Source organism: Marmota monax, unplaced genomic scaffold (assembly GCF_021218885.2).
Source record: "Marmota monax isolate L192 unplaced genomic scaffold, Marmota_monax_Labrador192_F-V1.1 WCK01_AAM20220418_F8-fsc00007, whole genome shotgun sequence".
Lineage (NCBI taxonomy): Eukaryota > Metazoa > Chordata > Mammalia > Rodentia > Sciuridae > Marmota > Marmota monax.
Genome location: NW_026692781.1, coordinates 17,045,470 through 17,060,696, shown reverse-complemented (window position 1 = coordinate 17,060,696; position 15,227 = coordinate 17,045,470).

The window sequence follows — 15,227 nt, the reverse complement described above, 5'->3', positions numbered from 1 at the left end:
TTTCATACCTTTTCCTGTCACTTTCACATGTTAAATAATAGAAATTTTAAATGGATGGCATTAGAGCAGATTAGGCTAAGTGAAGCTAGCCAATCCCTAAAAAACAAATGCCAAATGTCTTCTTTGATATAATGAGAGCAACTAAGAACAGAGCAGGGAGGAAGAGCAGGAGGAAAAGATTAACATTAAACAGAGACATGAGTTGGGAGGGAAAGGGAGAGAAAGGGGAAACTGCATGGAAATGGAAGGAGACCCTCGTTGTTATACAAAATTACATATAAGAGGTTGTGAGGGGAATGGGGAAAAAACAAGGAGAGAAATGAATTACAGTAGATGGGGTAGAGAGAGAAGATGGGAGGGGAGGGGAGGGGGGATAGTAGAGGATAGGAAAGGTAGCAGAATACAACAGTTACTAATATGGCATTATGTAAAAATGTGGATGTGTAACCGATGTGATTCTGCAATCTGTATTTGGGGTAAAAATGGGAGTTCATAACCCACTTGAATCTAATGTATGAAATATGATATGTCAAGAGCTTTGTAATGTTTTGAACAACCAATTAAAAAAAAGATACTAAAAAAAATTTAAAAAAAATAATAGAAATTTTGTCTTGGCATTTTTTTCAACGTAATCCAATATTAAAAAAAATTATTCCATACAGGTCAGTGTAAAAAACAAAACTCAAACTTAGAACCTGTCTCCCTCTCCAAAATCACATCTGAGCCAGAGTGGAAGCCTGCCCTACTTCTTCTCCCTATTGCTGCTCTGTCCAGGTCAGAGCTTGGAGAGGACAAAGAGGTAAGAGGCAGATGTCTCACCTGAGTGCTCTAGTCAGGATCTGAGATTGGTGCCCCATGTTCATGGCAGATAGCCAAAACTAATCCTTTTTCTCATACAGGGAAAGGGGGGGGGGCCTCTTCAGGTACCTGAAACCTTCTCACCAAGAACCTCAGACAGTAAGTCTATACCCCAATGGCATGTGCCAAGTCTGCCTCCAGTCAGCTGCCACCAATCCTATTAACTCCCAGTAGCCCCCCGTAGTCAAGCATTTACATTTCCTATTCAGGTCACACTATCCAGAGGTTTTTTTGATCAGGAGAGCGTTTAAGAAGTCTATATCACTATTCCTTGCCTTTGCCCCACCATCACTAGAAATTCAGCTCACTTACTTTACAGTCATTATTTCTATGTGGTCAGAAAGGGGCAGGGCCAGTTCAAGCATCTGGCCTCGAGACCTGTCAGTTATAAATCAAAGAGTCCTCACATCCTAAAGGACTTAGAAAAATAAAAAGAAAGCATCTTCCTATCCTTTATTTAGGTGGAAGGCATGATTACTGAAGGAGATTGATCCAACAAACTGATAACTTTCTCCAATATAGCCCCTCTCTCAGCCTCTTCAGCCTTACTCACATATAAAATGATCTGGGTGTTGGATTATTGTTAAGAAGTTCATTTCGGATACCACCTTTCCAAGTACCTTACTTTAGAATAAAGTTCAAAACAAATTTCCCAGCCTTTTGACCTCTTAAAACTCCAAGGCAATAGAAGACATGGTGGTAACCTCCTGTTCCACCATCAACACAAAGTACCAGCCTCATTTATAGAAATACTTGTTTTCCTATCTACTTCCTGACATCTCACAGCTTTCCTCCAAAATATCCTTCCAAAAAGTTCTTTACAGGGCTGGGATTGTGGCTCAGTGGTAGAGCGCTTGCCTCACACGTATGAGGCACTGGGTTTGATCCTCAGCACCACATAAAAATAAATAAACAAAATAAAGGCATTGTGTCCATCTACAACAACAAATAAAATTTTTTGTAAAAAGTTCTTTACCCACCAGATGGAGATGATTTTTTATCTCTTCCTTTTCTTTGCCCTTAGCCTGTTCTCCAAGAAGAAAGTGGGGGGGGGTGTCCTTTTGAGAAGGAGTACAAAGGTAAAAATGAGATACCAATTAGAGGACTTCTCTCTTTACACGGTAGAACAACATGGGGAAGTCTGTGAATATTCCCAAATCCACGAAGCATCCCTTTACACATATGAGAAATGGTACCTAGGGAAGTAAAATGACTTATTCAAGTTCACATTAATAATTAGGAGCAGGAATATAGACCCTTCCTGTGACAAAGAAATTGCCCAGTCCATGGAATAAATTGTGCTACACCTTGTCTATAAATTTAGCAGACAATTTAAATAATTTGGGAAGTTTCAAATATATTGATCTATTCCAGTTTGGAAAGCATTTTTTTAAAATGACAACCCTGTGGCTATTTGAAAGAGTTAGGTATTTACAGTATACTATCCTATTGATTCTGATGAGACAAAGTCCCATACTAAAAATTATCCAGGTTGCTTGGAAATGTCAATGACTTGGTGGACAGATAACAAAAAGAAATAGAGGCACCATTTCCCAATGAGCATAAATCTTCTTAAGACTTTAAATTCCTGTGTCTGGCTGAAAGCCCCTCTGCCACTGTAATTAGATTCCTCAGTCTGAGCAGGAGAATTTCCATAAAGGTTCATTTCCTTTTCGGAAAAAAACATATATTACTGCCTACTATGTGTATACCCTCGTGTTAGATGAGGTTGGAGATATAAAGATTAATAAAAATATATTCTGCCTCCCAAAACTTGACATTTTTATAAAAAAGTCAATATATTACAAGTATAAAAGTGAAATTGCTGAGATAAAATGATATGGGTTCAGAAGAGGGTTCTCAATAAATATTTTTTGATGAGTGAATGACCACTCTCTGGAGGAGGTGGTATTTGAAATGACATTTGAAAATGGGTAGAATGTGAACATGCAGTGACTGGAAACAGACCTTAAATCAGGAAGGCAGCCATAAGGATAGGTAGGTGGATAAGCACAGGGGAGAAGAATTGTAGCTGCAATTTGTAGCTGGAACCTCATTTAGCACTTTACAAATACCACCTAATTCACCCTCAGACTAATGATGTTATTATTCTGATATTACATTTGATGATAATAAGAGGAACATTTATTGAATACTTACTATATGCCAGGCACTGATTGTTCTTAGATCTTGCAAGTCTATGCAGTCCTGTTTAATTTTAACAAACCTATGATATAAATACTGTTGTTCTCATTTTATAGTGAAGAAAATAGGATCACTTATTTGAAAATCTTAGCCAAGGTTACAAGTAAGTAATGATGAAGTCTGGTTTCAACCCCAGGTCAGTTCATTTCTAGAGCTTTTGCTCTAAATTTCTGTTATAATCCTTTCTATAAAATAGCAGTTAGGGGTATCAAGCCATCTCTGAATTTATACATGGCTTAAGGACCCCACAATGGTTGTATGCTGAATGAAAATTAAAATCAAGATTTGAACCCAAAAGGCTGAAAACAATTAGGGCTTCATGATGTACCAAGAGTAAAGATTACGAAAACTTTCTAGAATAAAATAAACAGAATGGAAAACTTTACATATTAGAGGACACAAATATGGATACAGAAACTTCTCAAACCAAGTGCATCTGCTGAGGGGCACACAAGAGCTGACAAGCTTATTGACATGAACTGAGCAGCTGAGCTAGTAAGGTGAGGACACGCTGTGAATCCTGTGAAAAGAGTTTACACTTCACTGCTATGAAATGTCAAGGATAACTGAACAACTTACTGCAGTTTCTCTTAAGCTCAAATTTTTAAGAGACCCAAAAAGTTAATGTTAGCTTTAAAATCCAAAACAGAAATACAAATATATACAAAGGTAATAGAAAAATGAGCAAAACAAATGATCATCCTTCAAAGGATGAAATTATAAAAATAAGACATGCTAAAAGGTCATGACGGAGATTATTTAATAGGAAAGAGTTCTGCCACAGCCTCAGGGGAAGGGAATTTTAAAGGTTCTCACTTCAAACAGAGATCTTAGCAACAGAAAACTTCCTCTACTTTTTAGTGTTAAAAATAAATAAATAAAGTTCATATTAATTCAGGCATGTGAGTAGGTTACCAAGAGAGAAGCTTAATTCACCACTTAGTTGCTGATGCTCTCATTCTGCTGTTTGTCTCTGGGAAGAAATGAGGTAAGACATTTCTGTATGGAAAGAAAACTATTTTCTGGCTCCTCTATTGTCTTTCCCTCAGTACATGACAACTAGATACTGAATGATGTGAACTTATATAATCATCATTGATGAAAACATAATTGATAGCAAACTTACACCAGGGATAGCACAATATTGCTATTCAGAAAGTTGCTTAGGGGCAGTAGGAATTAAATGGAAGGTGCTATATGTGAAATTCCAGAATTTCTCTTATATAATAGATAAGACTTCTTATCTATTATATTTGTTCCTGCAATACACATTACTGTGTCCAGACTATATGCCAACCTCTTCACCCAAGAAGCTACCCATCAGGAAACTGATTGATAATCCAATGTGACCAGTAACTTTACACAGACATGGATCAAGTGTTATTGGGCACGGAACAAGTATTTATGCAAGTGTAACTTGCAGATATAAAGAACATTTCTGCTCCCCTTTAGGGTCTCCACCTTGAGTAAATCTACACTAGAACAGAAAGAAAACGCATGATTCACCTTCTAAATTTAAAGAAAAGCAGGATAAATACCTACACCATAAAATTTTCAAAGTAGTGAGGTTTCAAAAGAATGTTATAGCAAAACAAGACCCCTTTCTCCCAACTCTAAAGGCATGTGGAGCTTAAGCTGTCAATATCCTAGTAAGGGAAGGAAAAACCCAGCTATAGGACTTCCCACCAAGAAGATAAAAAGTGGTTCCAGCTGAAATAAATAAATAAATAAATCCCAGCTGGGGAACTAGCTAAGAGGAGGATTCTCCAGAAGAACCAAAAAACATGATGAACAAGACAGCCACCTTTAACATGCCAGGGACACAGAGCCAATGAACAGCTGGAGATGGGCAGACAAGCAATGATGCCCAACAGAGGAGGGGACCACAATTGCCACCACCAAATCTAGACCATTCATGGGAGCAGACATTAACCACATACACACCTGCAGCTTCTGCAACTGCATAGCTACAAGGAGAAGAGGGGGAACAAATCCAGACAATAGCCTTTCTTTTGTCAGTGGGGCTCTGCAGCTGTGTGGGAGCTCTGCCTGAATGCTTGGAAAGGGACTTTCAAATGGTCACTCAAATATAACATCTCCACTTGACTGAAATGCAACTGCTTTAAACATTTCATATTTGAATATCACTTTGAAATTCTTACATGCTATCTATGGCAATAATCATAAATTTTAAAAACTTAAATTTGTATATCACATTTGATTTTTCAAAGAGATGTAACACACTTCTGTTTCATTTTATGATCCTTTAATAAGTCTATGGTATAAGAAGAACAATTGAACTCATCTCCATTTGATTGATGTGAAGAATGAAGCTTACCGAGGTCACCCAGATAATATATTGCAGAAGTAAAACTAGAATCCATTTTTGCTTTAAGCAGGTAACATTTTAAATGGGTAAACTGGCTTTATGTGGATAATGCTGATCATACATCCTGGAATTTTAAAATATCGATGCCATTTATAAACCTAACCCCCTTTGTCTTTAACTGCCATCCACTAGGGCCCCATGTGCTTGTTAATAATGTTTTATACCCTGTATACTAGCATGAAACCATGCTTACTTATGACAAAATGGCAAAAGGCATGCTGATTAACTGTGACAGAAACTGTGACTACAGGCAAATTTTCTCCTCAAGCTTAATCATTAAATCTATAGCATCTCTGCAAATGAGCATGATTTTTAAATTTTAGAAATTAGCCAAAAAAAATCACAATAATTTCCAAAGTTTGAATTATATCCTTTGAGAAGGGGAGTAGTTAAAATTACTTCTAAGAACGTCCTTCAGGAACCTTGAAGCTTAGCAAGTAAATGTCCTTCTTCAAGGTCACTACTACTAATTCCGTTAATTAGTATCTTCACCTCACATTTTCAAAGATTATCTCAATTTAACCTGACTTTGTCAGTTATTTCCAATGGATGAAGCTATGAAAAGTGAATCATTCTGAGTGCTCATTAATTTTTGAAAGAATGATTTGAAAAAAAAAAGAATGACTATTATGAAGCTTTTACCATATGAAAATCTCTGCAATCATTTGTTAATCTGGGAAAATCAAATTTGTGACTTTGTTACCTGTGATAACCAAAAAAATAAATAAATCTATCATAGAGTCATCAACACCACAGGTAACTGTTATAAGGCAAGATCTTATCAGACAGGTCAGAGAGGGCAGCCACATTCCACACAAGCCTCTGAAGCCTGAAATAGAAGTCTCATCTGGGGAAACAGGAATCTTGGCCAGAAAGGTATAAGCCTTGGCTGATCATCTATGAAATGGGTAAAGTTGTAAGCCCTACTTGATAATCAGCTCCAACAGCATGTGGAATTTGAAGAATAGCAATCTGCTTCATCCTAGTTTTTAGCAGAAAGACAGTATTAGAAAATAACTGGCCTACTATATATGTTTTCTCCTAAGGCCTCAGTGCTTAAAAAAAATTAACAAAGTTGAAGGTCATCATTCTTTAACAAAATATAAAGTGATCATATCCAGACACCATAAGCTTTGTTAAAAATTTTTTTCTGGCAGAGGTTGCTTACCTTGTTTATATTCTGTGAGCCAAATTGGGATTATAATGGTCATACAGAATTGACCCAATCCAGCTTTCTTTCTTGTTATTCAGAATATCATCAAAGAATTGAGTGAAAGTTACTAGCCCTTATTATGGAATAAAATACATATTTAAAGTTTATTCCCTTCTTTATTATGTGTGTGTGTGTTTCAGTTTCATCAATTTAGCATAATTATATTCTACCCAGTAAAGCCTGGTATTAATTTACATTTGCTGATACTAATTTATAATTGATCTACCAACAACCTTTAGAAGTGATTAGCTTAGGTATGAGTATAGGACACCATCCTAACTAATGAGAGGTGAGGAAAAGTCTTCTGAGTGTTTCTGGGAATATTTTTGTCATTCTTAACTGATTATACAAGTCTGGATGAAATGTATCTCCTGCTCCATTGATGTTGTACTTTATAATGTGATTTTCTTTGGCTAATGAAAAATAAAAGATGTGACAGAAAAGATATATTAAACATATTTGCACAGTTTGTTTGGGCCTCTTGAACTCCTGTGGCCTCCATGAGAAGTCATGTCCCAAGCACTCATTGGGTGATAGAATGTAACATATGAAGTACCCTTGAACCTGAGCAGCAGATTGGAGTCAAGCCTGACAAACCTGCAGCCTGACGCAGAGCTGCCCCACCTAAACCATTTGAAATAACTGTTGTTGTAAGCCATTGGGTACTTTGCTGCACAGCATCATTGTGGCAATAGCTTACCAAGAAAATTTGTGGCTAAATGGTTATTTCAAAGTAGTGCTTCTTGGAGAAAACAATTATCTAAGCTAAATTTGAATGATAAGACAGAGTCAGTGCTACAGAAAGATCTGGGAGACAATCACTGCAGGGAAGCACTGTTTAGCCAGTGCAAAGGCTCAAAGGAAAGAGCACAATTAATATATTTTTTAAAAAAATTTAAGCCCATGTAACTAAAAACTAGTAATGGATATGTGTTGTAGTGAGCTAGGTAGATTCCAGATTATGTAAACTAGGGTAAATACTTAGTGTTCTATTCTAGCGGCAATGAGAAGCTCCTGGAGGTTTTAACCCAGAAGGGATATGGAAGGATTTACCATTTTTAAAATGCTATATTTTAAATATGAGAAGTGGATAGTAAGAAGTCAAGGGTGGAAGGATGAAAATCAGTTAGAAAGGTATTGCCATAGTGTAGGCAGGAGATAGTGATAGTTTGTATTAAGGTAGATAGTAACAGAGGTGAAAAGAATTAGATTGATTCCAGATGTATCTGGAAGGTCAGATAAGTAGGTCTTGTTGATAGAAGGTGTATGTGGATAGAGTCAAAAGAATCTATGAGAGTTCCCAGATTTGGGATTTAAACAAGGAGGGAGTTGATTGTGCCATTTACTGACAGAGGAAAGAATGGGAGAGGATGGGTTGCTGGATTGAAATGGGAGGAGAAGTAAGAAAGTTAGCCCTGCTCAATTTGATATCTTTCTAAACATCCAGGCAGAAATATTAATCAGGCAATTTAATATATAAATTGAACACATGAGTCTGAAAATACAAAGAAATGCAAGCACTTAAAACCTAATTTTGGAAATCATGATGTTTCCAAATTGACCAGATATCATTTTTAATATACATAAATTATATCAAAGAGACAGAGAGATTTCAAGTATTCTATAGTAAAATCACTAGAAGGTTTTATTCTGAATAAATATGCAGACATTTGTTTCCTTCTCATTTTTTGATTCATTGTCCAAGAGGCAGTATGAATGGTGACATGAGGTCATAATTGAGTTTTGCTAAAACAATAATAATAATAATTCTAACAAGTAATAAGAGGTCTCTAGTCTTGTTTTATAAAATCAATAGCAATGAGCAAAGAACTTTGTCTAATACAAATGAAATCACTGGCAATAATTCCCTCCTTAAATACAGAGTGCAAGGAGTATATCAAGTATATCACATGAATAGCAATTACATGTTTGTGCAATATTTTATATGCTCTAAATTTTATATGCCCTGAAATTTAGAAAACAGAAAAGAAAGGACAAAAGACAGTATTTAAGGAACAAGCAAAGATAGACAGAGGGCTGGGATGCAGCTCAGTGCTAGAGTACTTGCCTAGCAGGTACAAGACCCTAGATCTGACTCCCAGGATCAAAAAAAAAATAAAAATAAATAGAATAAATAGTAGCAGAATCAAACCCAAGGCAAAGGCCTACAAGATTCTCAACTATATAGTCTATCTGGGGGAAGGAAAACAATGATGGGTTTGTCAGGATTTTGTGCAATATTTTACCAGCACGCCACTACCCATCTCTCTCTCTATCTCTGTCCCTGTCTCTTTCTTCTCTCTCACCATCTCTATAATTTTAAAGTTTGTGTTGCAAGTTAAATTCCAAGATTCAAATGATTAGCTACTGTTTTTTAGCAATATCTCACAGTAGTTATGCTTTAAGCAGGGATGGCCCTTGGAGTCAGTCACAGGAAAAAAAAAAACTGGAAGTTGTCTTTGTTTTGGATACCTTTATATTGTTCAAAACCTGAAAACTTCAACAGCAGAAAAAAACTTGAGGTAATTCGTGCCAGTGTTTAAAAGACTGTGAAGGACTGATGACTCTCTGCTGAAGTTTCTCATTATTGGAGATCTTCTGATATAACCCAGGCTTGCAGATGCATCAAATGCATGCCTCTAAGTCAATCCTTGATTTTATATGGGGAAGACAAGCCATAATAGGGTTTAGGTCACTATCTATCTAAATATATCCACAGATTTTTTTTCCATGTGCACAGATCATATTAATCAAAAATGATGATAACTTAGAGTTGATTTTTTTTAAGTGCTTGCCCTTGGCTTAAGACCTTCCAGCTCTAATGACTGATTTGTAGATAGAAGTGATTCTGCTATGGATGATTACATTTTTCACAGGGAGACAGGAGAGTCATCTGAGAAGCTCATTCTTTGCAGATTGTTTTTCAAAATGCTTTCCATGTAAATTATGGATATATGAGGATAAGATAAAGTGAAGTTGGAAAAGTTCCTGAAAATAGTAAAACGTCTAGCATGGGGTGCAGATATTCTCCATTGACACGGTGTGTTGCTTGGAACAGAAAATTACAATATTTTTTTCACTCTGTAGACAAAAGGGATCTCATTTTTAAATCCTATTTTCTCAGTCTAATGATACCTTTGAACTTTTTTCTCTATACTTAATATTTCATTTTGGTCTGTATATTCTGAGCAGCATACTAATAAACCCTTGATGTATCAGAGCCCACAAATACCCTTTGTTTAACTAGTTGATAATAATTAATATTTTTACTATGATCTTCTACATAATCTATAACAAAAATTGTATTATTTCTTCAGTAGAAAAAGCTGGGTAGTTAATTGTTTCATTGACCCTTATTAACTGCTCATTTTCTTTCTTAATTAGATTATTACTCATATATGGTCTTAAAATGTATTGATTGAAGATTTTATAGGGTGTAAGAAAGGTTTAAACTGCTCAGAAAATAAAAGTGAATTTCTGTGATCGTAGAAGCTCTTGAAATACATAATTATCTGAGGCGAACATTTGTTTTATATGAAAAGCTGAAAAAATAATACATTGATTCAACTATTGTTTCCTTCCATGTTCCTTGCTTTCAGTTTTTATACTGTTTTCTAAGGGGGGTTGGACAAAGTATTCTATAACTCTAATCTCAATAGAAAGAGATTCAATCGCTGATTCATTAGTATCATTTTTCTACTGGAAATAAGAGCTATCTAGTATAACTGACACACCTAGTAAAATAAAGCCATTTTGTCATTGATTTTCCAATTCTAGGTGTAAAGAGTCAGTATGTGCTGCTTTCATTTTGACTAGACAATAGCTGTCAGTTTCACTACAGTTTTTATAAAGTTGACTATTGTAAAATCCTAATTCTTCAAACTAGATAATTTTTCATTAATGTTTAGGAGCTTTCTTAGACCAAGAAACCTCTGCTAATAGAAAAACAGAAAGAACTGACTAGAAAATACAATGGAACTTTTTTGTCCTTGTTTTGATCTTGTTATTAGTGTTGTTTTCTTTACACAACAATTTTGTAGTATTCAAAGATAATAAAATCCCATCTAAGTTCATATCCTGGTGATAGCAAAAAAGAAAAAGACACAAAATGCTAGCACTTAAATCTAAAATGAAATTTCACTATTGAAAGCTCTCCTCAGAGCTGCTAATGTCATAGGCACCTTATTAAAAGAGGAAAAATTCAGATAACAACAGAATCATCTAGAGAAAGTTAAGACTCTCACAGTCTTCTAGTCTAGAATATTCTCCCCTTTTCTCTCCACATATAATTCATTGACTGTGTACCCAAAGGACATGTGTTCAAGTTCTTACTTCTAGTACCTCTGTGATCTTATTTGGAAATAAGGTCTTTCTAGATATCAAGTTAAGAAGAGAGCATACTAGACTAGGGTGGGCCCTAAATCCAGGGTAGAGCTATAAGAAGAAAAGAGTGGATGCACACACAGAGAAAAGGGCCTGTGTGGTGATGGAGGCAGAGGTTGGTGTAAATGTAGCTGACAGCTGAAGAATGCCAGCCTTGCTAGAAGAGAGGTATGGAACAGGTTCTCAGAGCCTGCAGGAAGTGGTCAACCCTGCAGACACCTCGATTTATGACTTCTGGCCTTCTGAATTATAATAAATTCCTGTTGTTTTAACCTACCCAGATTGAGGTACTCTATAATGGTAGCCCTGTGAAACTAAGATGCCACATGTCTGCATAATAATATTATATTATTATATATTATTCCATCTCCTCCAAGGCTCTTTCCTTACTAACCCAGTCATACCCACCTTTCTTTCTTTCTTTCAAAGATGAAAGCATCACATAATATGATTTGGAAATAGTAATTTCTCTACAAATAAGTTACACACTACTTGTCACTACTTATTTCTTCTTGGAATCTCTCTCTCTCTCTCTCTCTCTCTCTCTCTCTCTCACACACACACACACACACACCCATGAATAGACTCATCCTTGCCTCATCTGAACACCTATAAGTGAACAGTATATACAGAGTATAAATTAGTAAATGCCACTCTTATTCACTGGTTGAGATGCATATCAGCAGAAAGATGGTTTGGATAAATAAAAATAAACTAATAAAATAAATCTGCTTTTCGCTGGCTGAATAAATAAGCAGAAATTATAGTTATTTATCTGATTAGCAATAATCCATAATTCATTAAAGACCCCTTTAACCTATGTGGGTGTACACAGAAGTTGGAATTTTATATTAGCTTCATCTAGAGATTAACACCTAATTTTTAAAAAAATTCAAAATTACGAAGGACATACACAAAACAACTTATGAAGTTCTTAAACTTTTAACATAGTTGTGGAAATCAAGACAAAACGAGAAGGATAAAATAATTAAATGCTGGTTCCCATTTTGTGTGCTAAATGAATTATTTCATCCCCCAAAACAACCCAGGGCAGTGGGGTCCTACCACTATGCTAATTTTAAGTGAAGAAACTGAGACAGGAAGTAGTTAACTCTCCTTCCTATAATTACATAGATATTATGTAGCAAAACCAGTTGTAAAGGATATATGATACTCAAAATTTGACAACTGAATTTTCCCCTAATTTTGGTGAATAGCACATGTGTGGAAGCAAGATTTCATGGGAAAGCAATTCAAGAGAAAAATTAGAGATTGCTCATTATCCCACTTAACAAGTAAGCAATAAGAAAATGAATGGAAACAAAGATACTAAATATAATCAGACACACAAATGAGAGAAATGAATTTTTATGTCAATTGCTGTGCATTTAGTGACTGCAATAACGTGCTAGTATTTCTTGGTTTCATACAGAAAACTACTTTCTCATAAAGTTGATGCTTAATTCAAAGACATCTTAGAATAATTAAATTAAAAGGAGAATTTTTAGACTGCTTAGAAAGTTAGACTTTGTAAAGACTCTAACTTTCTGTATTTAAATGCATTTAGTCATTTTAAGTGAGTTGTTTGTTCTATAAAGCAGACCCAGAGCAAAACTTTAAATTAATAATAACAATTCAAAATATGCATATAGTTTCTTAGACTTTGAAAAGATTTTTCATATGCATTTTCTTACGTTTTCAAAGAGCAGGTGGTCCAGGAAACTAGTATGATCACCATCTACATGTGTAGCAACTGAGACAGAGTTTAGTTTTCTGTTCAAAGTCAAGGGTCTATCAGATACAAGTTTTCTCCATTAATTACATCTAGATTTTTAATCAGTTCAGACTTTGTACTTTCCTCTTCATTATTCCATTTTACCAAATCAGTCAGATATTATATAATATGCAGTCATGTGCATTTGTTCATATATCCTGTAAAGCCCAACCATGTCTCTTTTTAAAATCAAAGAAAAATTCACTTAGAAAGGCAACAATTGGATTGCATGACCCTGAGATCAGCAAAGAGCTCTACATTTGCAGTTAAAACGGTCTCATTAAATAATAAACACTTAAGTTTAATTTAGATCTTTAATCACACTAAAGGGCATTGTAAACTTGCACATGAGATTACTAAATCAAGACAAGGAAAAAATCCAATTTAATCATGTGTCATGTCTAATAAAATCATTTACATTAGCTAAACTTCATAAGATAGCATACCCACTATCTCTGAATTCAGAAGGACATTGTCTATTTGTGTTTTTTCAGCCATAGTACATTTAAGCTCACGGTCACTCTTTTCAATGTTCTAGTGTCTATTTTCCCCAATCACCCCACCACCATTTATTCTCACAAAATGAAGAAGTGGGTTCAGGAAGGATAATGTTAACATGTTATTAATAAATAAATAACAAAAATAAAACACTAAAGATTTCTAACATTATACCTACAGATGTGTAATATTTTACTAAAACCTAAGCAACTAAAATTATTGAAAGTCCCATAATCCATATGCCAAAACAAATTCCCAATTGGTCAAAGTTTTTAAGCATAAAAACTGAAAATCATGTGAATACTAGAAGGGAAAAAATGTAACTATTACCAACTCTTAAAGTGGAGGAGGACTTTTAAGCACGGTATATATGAAAGAAGTTAGTAAGTCTAACTTTGAGATTAATAGAACTCATACTTGTTCATTTTGGGGTTTTCATTATTAAACACAGTCTATTGCACTTGATAAGGTACTCAACTCATCAGTAGTCATTATTACAAAAAAAATAATGAAAAAATGTAGGATACCCGTGTAGGATACCCAACAGATTAGCGTCCTTAATTTAGAAAACATTTTTAACCAATTAAAATAGATTACTTCTTAGGTTCATATATTTCTGTGAAAACATTCATTCAAGAGCTGAAATAGAATAACTGTGAACAAAATTTTTCTCTCTAACGCTTTAAATTTTTCAGAACACATTTTAAAACATCATCCTAGAAACCTTATACTTTAGGATCTTTAATATTTTAGAATATGTAAATATATTTAAGAACATGTTTTTAGTATAAATTTTTTATAACATCTATATGGAAAAATATTAGTCTGTGAAAACCACTGATAAAACCAATTTGTTCTTTAAATTTAAAATTAAGGAGAATATTTATTGTGTATAATTACTTCTTTTTTATGTTAAATAAGCTTCAGATATTTATACTTCACTCTGCATTTCAAAACGAATCTTTCAGTATTTTTATAGTTTACAATGCAAATACATCCCTTGTAGAATTTGCCTCTCTCCCCCAATTTCTCAGAGAGTCCCACATAGCTTGTCTTTTTGATCCTATTTTTGACCTTTTATTACTTTGTCCTGGCACAGGAACTAAACTTTGGTCTCTTTTATTCTGTTTCCAACTACCATGAAAGATTCTCTTTAGAAGGTTCTTTGTTTAAAGTTTTATTAACCATCATTTATTAAGTCCCCATGGACACTTCCCATGGCCTAAAAGTACCAATGCAATAAACTTATCAAAGATGTCATTATTCTGAAGTATTTACTCTTGATCTTTCTTTGCCGTTTGGCTTCCAGTTTCTAGCTGATGTAGCTCATTATTTTCCAGTTATTCAAAATGAATACAATGAGCTTTTGTGACTAGCCTCTGAAATCAGAAGAGGAAGCAATATTCCTAGATAAGAAATTATACCTTTATTTAAAATCTAAAACTTAACTATCTTCCTGCCGCATGTTCATTTTATATAATTCCAGGAATGACTTGCTACCGTATAGGCTATGATATCAAAAAATTATATAATAATTTGTCAATCCCAAGTAAAAAATTCTTGAAGTGCTCCCATTTCCTCTTTTAAATTATAAAATAAACACATCCCAGTTCCATTCCAAGGCCTCCCCATGATATTTAAATCTATGAGAGATGAAAAGGATGAATCTAATAGAGATTATCTTCTATTGTCCTTTTCTACATGAAACATGTATATCTTTGGGTTTAATGTAACTTTTACAATTTGAAAAATTCATCTCCAGAAAATGGGAGAAATGTTATACATAAATCTCACCCTTCATTGAATTTTAGATGTTCTCTAATGCCATTCTATAAAAACATCCTTTTTAATTAAAGAAATAATTGCCTTTAATCATTAGGGCACTTTCACTGGGAATTTCAGATTAG